This window comes from Marmota flaviventris, chromosome 6, assembly GCF_047511675.1.
Source record: "Marmota flaviventris isolate mMarFla1 chromosome 6, mMarFla1.hap1, whole genome shotgun sequence".
Classification (NCBI taxonomy): domain Eukaryota; kingdom Metazoa; phylum Chordata; class Mammalia; order Rodentia; family Sciuridae; genus Marmota; species Marmota flaviventris.
In genome coordinates this window covers 30,221,291-30,232,658 of record NC_092503.1, presented here as the reverse complement: position 1 = coordinate 30,232,658, position 11,368 = coordinate 30,221,291, and positions in this window count along the sequence as shown.

Below are 11,368 nucleotides of genomic sequence, written 5' to 3'. Positions count from 1 at the left end.
AATGTTTTAGTGTTTTATTAGTGTGTGTCTGTAAGGGGTATTCAGGAAATCGAAAAGAGATAAATATATACTGTACATATTTGTCTTTAAAATATTCAGAAGTTTATAATAAGTGGAGAGTAGTAATCTTCACAGTGAAAAACTAGTATTCATTAATTTGAAAATGTATATTTAACAGCTATTGTTACTCATTGAAAAGGTGACATAAGCAAAAAAAAAATTGTTATTGCCAGGTATTTTGGTCTCAGTAACAAACAACAACAACAAACTGATTAACACAGATCTCCATAATTCATCTTACAAAACTGAATTCTATTAATTTTGTTATGAAATGTAAAATTCAGTTCAGGTATTAATATTGATAAGATATCTTTATAAAAGAAATCCATCAGTGTTATCAGTTTGAAAGACAGCTCCTTATTTAGATGCACAGATTATTTTAACATTGTTTGATCATAAGATCATTAGATTATCAAACTTATTCTAATACCCTGTCACTTACATATCTGCTTTCTCAACTGCACCTGTCTTCTCCTCTTTAGGCTCTCATTAGTCACTTTATTGTTAAACATTAGTCTCTGATATGACCTCTCACTGAGACTTCTTTGGGCATCAATATTTCCTATACATTGTTGCTACATTAATTTCCCTAAAGCAAAGTTCTGATCTTGTCAATCACAACTGAAAAATATTTAATGGATCTCCATGTCATAGAACAGCAGTTCACAAATATTGTGAACATTCAAATCTCCTTTTAAAGTTCTGATGCCCAAGCCATATGCCAATCTAAGTAAGCAGAACTTTGAGCAGAAGTGGAGTGAGGTGGGAATGAGAGCCAGGTATCAATAGTTTTTAATATTCTCTAGGTGAGGCCAACACACAGTCAAGGTTGTGATGTTGCTTTATAAGAGTAGTTTATTAGAGCAACACCAGCCCTCTCTGTAAATGCTTAAATGATGAACCAAGCCTGCTTTCTCTCTTTCCTCTCACCTCCAGCCAGGAAATGGTGAATCTCAAGGATGGGCCTGGGCATTTTATCTTTTTATAAAACACACAAAAGATTTTGTTCCTTCTTATTGAAAACTATAGCCTAGACTAATTAAAGACAGCATAATCAGATCAAAATAAGAGTATTGTTTCTCAGTTAAGGTAAATTAATTAGGTGTGAACCAGGAATGAAAACTCTTATAAATGAGAAATGACAAATATCATAGTTACCATTGTGATGCATTTACTTTTAGAAATTGAGGCAAATTCAAATATGATTTAGCCATTATAAATTATCACAATTTCCTTGGCCCATCTTCCATGTGGCATTGGACAGGCCCTGTTTTGCAGCTTCCTGGAGAAATGGGGTCTCATCTTAAAAGCCCCACTAGAACAGAAACATCTATCTTACTCAATGCTCTATTCCTAGAATATAGAACAATACTTGGTTCATATTATATAATAAAAAGTTATTTGATGAATAAGGATATGCAATTTCCCTGTTTCTAATTTGCGATCACACAATCCTATATAAACTACTCACCTCCTTTTCTCCTCCATTGTTAAAGATGTCATTTATCTTTCAAACACCAGGGGGAGCTGGACACTTGTAGGTACCATATGTTGTTTTTTTTCTTTCTTTTTCTTCCTTCCTTTCTTTCTTTTCTTTCTTTCTTTTTTTTTTTTTTTTTAAATGCCACTGATGTTTCCTGGTAAGCACTGATCCTGGATTTGAGCACAAACCTTTATTCCTTAGTGCAATGATGTCTGCTGACTCCAATCCTATTTCTCATGGGTCACAGTTGTTCCTCTCTGCTATCACTGCCATGGCTTTGAAAACCGGAAATTTATTGTCTTATGGGTCTGGAAGGTAGAAGTATGAAATCAAGGTGTTGGCAGAGTCATGCTCCCTCTGCAGGCCCTAAGGAAGAGTCTGTTCCAGGCCTGGTAATTCCTTGGCTTGTGATAGCATAATTCCAGTCTTTGTGTGTACATATCCATCTTCAAACGTCCACACTCTAGAAGGATACCAGTCATATTGGAGTAGGGTTCAATCTATGCAGTATGATCTCCACTAATTATATCTGACCCTGTTACCAAAAAAGGTCACATTGTGAGGTTCTGAGGGTTAGTATTTTGACTTATGAATTCTGGGGAGGAGACACAATTCAGCCCATTCCATGCTCCAAGTTTCAGCCCACTGTTTAGCCATCATCTCCCAAAGCATTCAGAATGGTGTCAGAGCTTATCCATGAGTCCTCAGGTCCTACTGTTGAAACCAGGTCAAAAATTCCCCCAAAGATTTGTTCCCATGTGGGATCCTGGGTAACCTTACTTTGCAAGACCATATATTCATTCTAAGAAAGAACCTTTTTTTTTTTTTATAGTCCCAAAGAAAGGGAACTACAGCATTTCTTTCATCCTTCTCTTATCTTGATTTCTGCTTCAACACCTCTCCAAAAATGATGACATGGTTTTATGATGGTACCACCTTTCTGTGGTAAAACTAGTCTCCTCTTACTATCTCTGAAGCAGCCCTGGTAGTATAGGTATCACAACCAAAATGACATTGCCTTCGATAAGATCCATACATTCCCAAAACCCATAGTCTTGACACTAAGACTATGTAAGAAAGTCTTAATAGCATTCATAACTAGCACCAATTATGGCCATGCCACCAGGGGGAGTTAAATAGAATGTTTCCTAGAAGCATTCACTTAGTCATCCCTATAGAAGAAATAGGCTAAATATGGAAGAGGAGAAAAATGGATAATGAATTAATATTTTGCACTAAAGTTTTCATTGAAAAATGAAAATGAATTACCCAAAAATATACTAACCATTATTAAGTGATATCTAGATCTCAGGAACTTTTTGTATAGAATTATAGCATAGCATATATTCTGATATAATAATGCAATAAAAGAAAAAAAACCCACCAGATTTCAAGTGAAGTTAGAAAGAAATGAAAAGATAAATAAGAGAACAGAATATGAAACTTTAAAGTCACTTTGATAGAGAAGAAATTGCATGAGCTTTGGAATCAGGGTTAAATTGAAATCCTTGCTCTGTAGCATTAAACCAGTTATTTATTTGAAGACACTTTCATTAGCTGCAAAAACTTTATTTAGGTTGCTATAGTTAAATAACAGATTAATATATGTAAAATGTGCTTTATAACAGGAACTCAATAATGATCATTGTTATTATTTTATAAAGGAAGGGTGCTCATATTGTTATATTGTGTGCACGTACAAACATGTAACAACAAATCCCACTACTATGCGTGCTTACAATGCACCAATAAAAATTATGGAATAAAAGGTTGTTCATACTCCTAGATGGCACATTTGATCATTTTTGGTGTTATGACTTAGTGGAGAGTAAGAAATTGCTGAGACCTGAAAATATACATGTAGAATAAGTGAAATAAAGTAATAGAACTAAATCTTAAAGGAAAATAAATAAATGCAGCTTGAAATGATATAGTCCAGAGTTTCCTTGTACAAGGCCACCTTCAGTAATTCACTGAAGATTTTTCATTCATCAGTCACTTGTTCGTCTAGTCCCTTCGGCTCAGCATCTGACATAAAGCAGCTCTATGCTATCTAGCCAGTAGTCTCTAAAATTGTTTGGCACCAGATCCCTGATCAGGCAGGAGTACTATAAATGGTGACATACTCCATCAATCATAGCCCTTCATCTGGGGTGGCTGAAGGGGAGATATTCAGAAATGGACACAGTAAGTGACAAAGAAATTAGGAAGCTCACAAAGAATTGCTGAAAGCAGAAGCCAAGAGGCACAGAGAGCCTGGATAAAAAAGCCTGTGCTGTTGCAGAGATGCCAAGACAAGCCATTAACTACAGGAGCAGGAGAAGCAGCCAAGGAATAAATGCTGAAGCAAAATGCTGAGTTGGAAGGAACTGATATCAGCTTCTGCAAAGACGTCTCCTGGACTTGCAGCTGGTCCCCAGAGAGGGGGGTGACCACAAGAGCCCTGTTATGTGCTCTGTGGTGGCTTCTTTTCAGGCTGTGGAGCTGCTCACAAGGCTTCATGTCTCCTTTTCTTTTCAATACATCATAACAACAAATCTTCAGCTGAGATTTCCTGACTGTGCTTCTGTGGTTAGTGAATTGGAAGAGTATAATTAATGTACTGTCCTGAGAGCACCAGAGAGAACCACTTAGCTGAATGGTACAGGGAAGCTCACTCCCATCTCCCACAGACAACTGCTTCACCAAACAGCAGCTGGAGAAAACTATTCCCACGGACTCAGATTTTCCCAACTGGCCCTTAGCAATGTCTCTTTATTCATGTATCACTTAATAGTGTCAAACGCTCTTACACTCCATATCTCATTTGGTCCTTATAATTTCTTTTCCTTTCCTTTTCTCTCCCCCTTCCTCCTTTCCCCCCGCCTTTCTTTTTCTTTTTTTCTATTTGAGCCTGCAGAGAAATGAAAAGGTCTCCCTTCCACAGTTGAGGTAGATTTAACCGTGTGTTCAAGGCTAACTGGCTGACTTGCTGTTTCCTATGTTTGAGAAGCTGTGTGTTACTGTAAATCCTCCAAGATGCAGGAAAAGTACCTCAGGCCAAATGGAACTAAAGAGAGACCAACCCATGGAAGAGAGGATGGATACTTTTATGGCCTGTTCTGGTGGATGGAATCAGAGGAGTCGAGGGGAATTCCAATCATGACCAAGACAAACATACATTCTGATTGTCCACAGGTCTGAGGACTCCAGCAATCCATTCAGTCTAACATTGGTTTCACCTTCTTTCACTCTCAAAATTGTTCTGATTTGGACAATAGTTTATGTTGTCAACTCTTCCATAATCCTTGAGGTATTGCTAGTTAATAAACCAAAGAAAGATAAAAGTATGTTTTCTTAGTAAGACAGAAAGACTTACTCAGAAAAAAAAGCATCTCTTTTGGAAAATTGTCAATGAATTGAATTAAAACAAAAACAATGCTTGGCCCTTATTTAAGCATTCTGTTGGGCCAATTAGAATTGCATTCCTTGAGTATTTCAGTTCATGTTTCTGAAGTCTGAGTGAATAAGTCCACTGTATTTGTGGTGTGTAGATTGTCTGAGCTTAGCTGCTTGCAATAACAAAGTAACAGAGACTGGATAGATTATAAACAGCAGAAACTGAATTTTTTTGTTCTGGAGGTGAGAAGTCTGAGATCAGAGTGCCAACATGGGCAGGTTCTGATGACAGCTTCTTTTGGCTTTGCACCTAGCCATCTTCTTGTATCCTCAAGTGGGGGAAAGAATCAGCTATCTCTCTGGCCTCTTCTTATAAGGACACTAATCCTATTCATGACCTTCATCAGCTCCTCAAACCCACTACCCAATACCATCACATTGGGGACGAGATTTCAAGTTATGAATTTTGGGAGAACACAAACTTTTAGTCCATAAAATGGGTCAAGATTCTTTTCCACACCTGTTTCCCATGCGAGATTGGAACTAGACCCAAGTACTTTTTTATTTGTGAACTAACTACTTATGCTGTGTTTAACCTGTTCTATATTTAGAAGAACAATTTTTTCAACAAGTGGAGATAAAAAGTACTTAAAAGTATGATGTCACAGTAGTATAAATTACATAATAAGCAAGTGGCTGAGATTGCCAGAAAGATGTGGTTGTAGAAATACATTCATTTGTTCATTTTTGTGGAAACACGTGTGTTTTCATGTGTGTGTCACAAAATGGAAGAGTCTGGGAGAATCCCTTTTGCCAAGATGACTGTTGATTCTTCTACTTTGAGATCAGCTGAGTCCAGGTCCTTGTCATCTCAGCTGTTCATAATCTCAGCATCCCAATCAGTCTTTCTTCTTCAGTTTATCCCCAAACCGATCCATCCAATAGAATGTCAAAGGGTCGACTTTCCTAGAATGCTAGATTCATCATCTCTTCTCTACCACAAAACATTTAGATGTTCCAGTGCCTCACATCATGAAAAGGAATCCCATACACAATCTTTTGCATGGATTTATGAGTGTTCCATTGGTTGGTCCATATCATCTCTCCCCATACTCTATGGCTCTCCTGTTGATAGTTTTCACTTTGGAAGTTGATCCTGCAAAAATCTTGTATTGTTATTTATTTTCTTCTTAGTTTTAGATCTCGTTTTTTTTTTTTTCAACAGAATTGACAGGTCCATGGTAGTAATACTTATTTTCCTTTCCCAAGCGCAGATGGTTTATAGGTGAGGTTCTAGACTCAAATTCTGGAAATTGTCACTGTATTTATAGAACCTAGCAAAGCATCTGTGTGAGACTGTGAAACATATACTTGGTCTTTCTTCCCACTTCCTGGTACAAAGCTCCTAAAACTCTTGGACTTTGTATTGCAATGAAATTACTGGGGCTGAGGGCTCCATCACCAGTAAGACCAAGGCACGACTAGAAGCTTGGGATTTTTAACTCCCACCAACCTCCAGGAGGGGGAGAAGGCTGAAGGTTGACTGGTCACCAATGGCCAGCAATAGAGCCAGTCATGTGTACTTAACGAAGCTTCCATAAAACCCCAAGGGCCCTGGGTTTGGGGACCTTCTGGCTAGCTAAATATGGGCAGGTTCCCAGAAAGTGACACATCAAACTGGGGATGGAAGTTCTGCATTCCTTCTCCTACAGCCTCCTCTATGCACCTCTTCCATCTGGATGCTTATCTGTATCCTTTGTAATATACCTTATAATAAATGGGCAATAATAGATAAAATGTTTCCCTTGAGTTCTATGAGCTTCTCTAGCAAATTCATCCAACCCAAGGAAGGGGTTGTGGGAATCTGGATTTCTAGCCAGTTGGTGGCCAGAAGCACAGATCACAACTTGGAGATTGTGACTGGCATCTGAAGTAGGACAAGTCTTATGGGACTAAAACTTCAACATACGGGATCTGACACTACTTCCAGGTAGACAGTGTCAGAACAGAACTCAATTATCAACATCCAGCTGGTGTCTGCCGCAGAATTAATTGCTGCATATATGGGGGAGATTCTCCCACATGTCTGATATCGGATGTTGTAGGCTGTGTAAATATAGAAGGAGAAATTGACCTTTTCTTCCTTTCTAAGAACCTGATACCAAATTCATGCCAGAAAAATTACTGAATTGAGTATATTATCATAAGTGCTTAGTATATGAGTTGAATAACTCACTTTCCTCCCAGCAGATATCACCAAATTTATGACATTTAATTTAAATTTAAGATTTTTAAAATTAGGTCTTTAAAGTTAAAGCTTATTTCATTCATTAAACTAATAGTTGCATTTTCAGGCTCTAGAGATCTTGCTTTACATTATTGCAAATTTATTGAATTTATTTTTCTTTGCTTTTAGGAATAGTTCTTTGGCTAGTCCAAAATAGTGTGTTTCCTTCTTATTATTTTTTCTCATCTATTGTGTTTCATTTGCTGTACTCACAGATGTTAATGATGGGGATGACAATGACTGACATTTACAGAGTGCTCTCTATGCTCCAGGTACCAGGCAAAGCGTTCATATGTATGACCTCATTTGAGATTCATGACACCTTTATTGCCTCCATTTCAGTGATGAGGAAACAGAGGGAAGGGAAGTAACAAACTCTCACAGTCACAAAGTGACAGAATGAGAATTCACACCCAGGCATTTTGACAATTATGCCATTAAGCCTTCTTCTGGAGGGTGGTTGGGAAGAAGTTCATTAGATTTGACAAAGGGAAATGAAGGGAAGGAGAGGGGATAGGAATGGGAAAAACAGTAGAATAAATCAGACACAACTTTCCTATGTTCATATGTGAACACACGACCAGTGTAACTCCGCATCATGTTCCCATTGGTCTTTCTTCCCACTTCCTGGTACAAAGCTCCTAAAATTCTTGGACTTTGTATTTCAATGAAATTACTGGGTCTGAGGGCTGCTGTCACCAGTAAGACCAAGGGCACGACTAGAAGCTTGGGGTTTTTAACTCCCACCAATCTCCAGGAGGGGGAGAAGGCTGAAGGTTGACTGGTCACCAAGAAGAAAGACCATTGGGAAATTAAACTCCCTGTATGTATAATATGTCAAAATATACTGTCATGTATAACTGTACAGTTAAAATATAAAAATACAAAGAACAAATAACGAATGTAGTTTTTATAAACATAATTTTACTGAATTTTTTAACCTGAGTGCCAATACATTAGTTTATGGCCAACAAAGTATGTTTACAGCTTAATGAAGTGGATTTTGTTTACCATGCTTTGTTTCTTCAACGAAAACTTCAAAAAATGAGTTCATGCCCTTCAATTTTCTGATAAGTGCCTGCCATGCTTATTAAATTGGTGCATTTTTTTTTAACTAGAAAAAAAAAGAATGATTGGACTTTAAAGCTTTAAAACCCAAGCTTCTCTCTCATCTCCAAAATGTATTTAAAAATTCTTGAAGTGTTTTTAAATCAAACAATTATCTTTAAAAGGAGCTCCTGAAAGTAACTTAGCACAGAGAAGAACTGTATCAGTTGTGATGAGGATTACTATCAAACACCAAAGTTAATAGTTATCTCTAACAAGGGATTAGGATTATGGATGATGGTTGAGAATTGCTTTAGATTCATCTTAACTATTTAAATTTTTATAATGAAAATATATTCAGTTAGTGCTAATATACTTAAAAATAAGTTAAAAATAAAAAGGATGACAAATATTTGAGGGAGATAACTTAGGCCTACCTGGATTTGACTATTACATAATGTACAGATGTATTGAAAAATACATGGTGCCCCACAAATATGTATAATATCATGTACAATATTTTTAAAGGATGTAAAAAATTTTAGAAATATAAAAATATAAAGGAAAGACTGTGCATGCATGTTTGTGTATGTATGTGTGTGTGTGTGTGTATGTTTGTATATTCAGGACTGAACCCAGGGGCCCTCTACCATTGAGTTACATCCCCAGTCCTTGCTTTTTAAAAATAGGGCCTCACGAAATTGCTGAGGCTGGCCTCTAACTTGTGATCCTCCTGCTTCAGCCTCCCAAGTCACTGGGATTACAGGTGTGTGCCACCATGCCCAGCTTAAAAATGAGTTTCAATTAAGTTTTTACAGACATTGATTTTATCCACGAGACCAAACCTGTTCAAATGTAAGTACCGCGTGGCCGCTCCCCTTGTTTTCCCTTGGTTCCCGCTGTCCCCTCTGTGTTGCCAAGGACTTTCCTGATGTCATCTGTTCAGCCTATGTTCTTACAGTGCCTCTAAACTCTAAGATTCTAAGCCTCATCTAAGTGTATCCATCATTGATCTATTTCTTTAGATGATTGTCTCATTCATACCAGTGGATTATTCCTTATAAACTACATTAACAGTTATCTATTATCTTTCATGGATAAATTGTGTACTTTAACTGGGATCTTTGGCACATGTCTTAAAGAAAGATAATGGCTATCATTTTGGGGCAGTCGGTGTGAGATATATTGGGGAGAAGAGAGATTTTTTAGAATCCCCTTCATCAATTATAGAGGGTGTGTTTTCCATCCTTTTATTGACCATTCATTTTATTGACTGTCAGGGTTGTTTAAAACTCATTTATATGTGAAGTCATAAAAATTGCAGAGGTATTCATAGGTTATTTGTGGTCACTATAAATAGAAAATAAAATTTCTTTTGCAAGTTACATTAATAATTATATTTTCAAGTTCTAGAGATCTTGCTTTACATTATTGCAAATTTATTGAATTTTTCACTCTTTGCTTAGTATTTTTTCTTTCTTTAGTATTTCCAGTCTTTAGGATGGGGAGAGTTTGAGAAAGCTATAGAATTTGTATTTATTCATTCAGTGTGGATAAACAGCCCCTGCAGAATTTTTTTCAAGAGATTGAAAGCAGTACCAGTTCATAATAAATACAGCTGATACTGCTTTTTTTGTCAAATGTTTTTTATGTGCCTGCCTACATTCTAAAACATTGGCAAGCCCTCAGATATTGAGTGGAAAAGCTTTGAAATAAGCTCACAGTTTGAAGAAATTGCTTGGGAAATCATTTAATATGTTAGTGCCTATGTAATTATACTAGCATTATAGAATTAATTTTGTAAAAAAAACACATATTTTTGTATATGATTTATATGTTGCAGAAAAAAAAACCAAAGGGAAAAAAATCACCAAAATCTGACAGTCCAGAATCTATTGTATTTTAAGAGAAAAATCAAATATTTTTACTTTGGTGAGAAGCAGAGTAAATATTTTATTGTAATATTAAATGAAATTAAGTTATATGAACTTAAAGATTAAGTATAAAGTGTTTTTATTTGAAGCCATACATGTTATATATATTTATGCATGACAGAAATTTTTGACTAATTTTTTAAAAAATTGGTTAACATGGATACTTCTAGAAATTAGGACTTGGAACCTGAATGATGAAAAATGGAAAATAGAGAGTAAGATATTTACTTTTCAACATATATATATTTTTTTGTGCTTCCTGAAATTTTCTAGTGTGAATTTGGATCACTTTTATTTTTTCATTTGGTACATTAAAATTACATATAATAGTAGGATGCATTGTTAGTTGTACATGCACACAATAGTACAACACAATTTGGTCAATTTTATTCTGAAATATTAGATGACTTTTATAATTTAAAAATAAATTTCAATAAAAATCTTAAAAATACTTTAAAACTAATTTGGTCTCACTGTAAACTATACACATAGATCTGTGACATCACAGCTAACATATTATTTAATGTGAAAGACTGAATGCCTTCCCACTAGGATCAGAAACAAAACAAGAATATTTACTCTAATTATTTCTCTTCAACCTGAACTAAAGACTCTGTTTGGGAAAATTATGCAAGAAAAAGAAGTAAGAGATATTTGAATTAAAAGAAGTAAAACTAACTCTCTTTTGCAGATTATATGATCTTGGACAGTGAAAATCCTGAGGAATTCACTAAAAACTATTTGTATTTATAAACTGGCTAAACAATGTGGCAGAGTATAGATAAATATGCAAAAATCAATTGCATTCTTGTACATTTAAAATGAACAATGTAAAACAAAATTAAGAAAGCAATCTAATTTTTAATAACAGTAAGATAGAATAATATGTCAAGAAATGAGCTTAGCAAAGAAATGCAAGACAATGGGATATTACTCAGCCATAAAGAAGAATGAAAGTAAATGGATGGAACTGGAGAATATCATGGTAAGTGAAATAAGCCAGTCCCCCAAAAACCAAAGGCCAATGTTCTCTCTGATTTGTTGATGCTAACCCAAAACAAGGGAGGTTGGGAAGGGGAATAACAGAAAGAAATTGAACTCGACAAAGGGTAATGAAAGAAAAGAGGGAGGGGAATAAGAAAGACAGTAGAATTAATTGGTCATAACTTTTCTATCTTT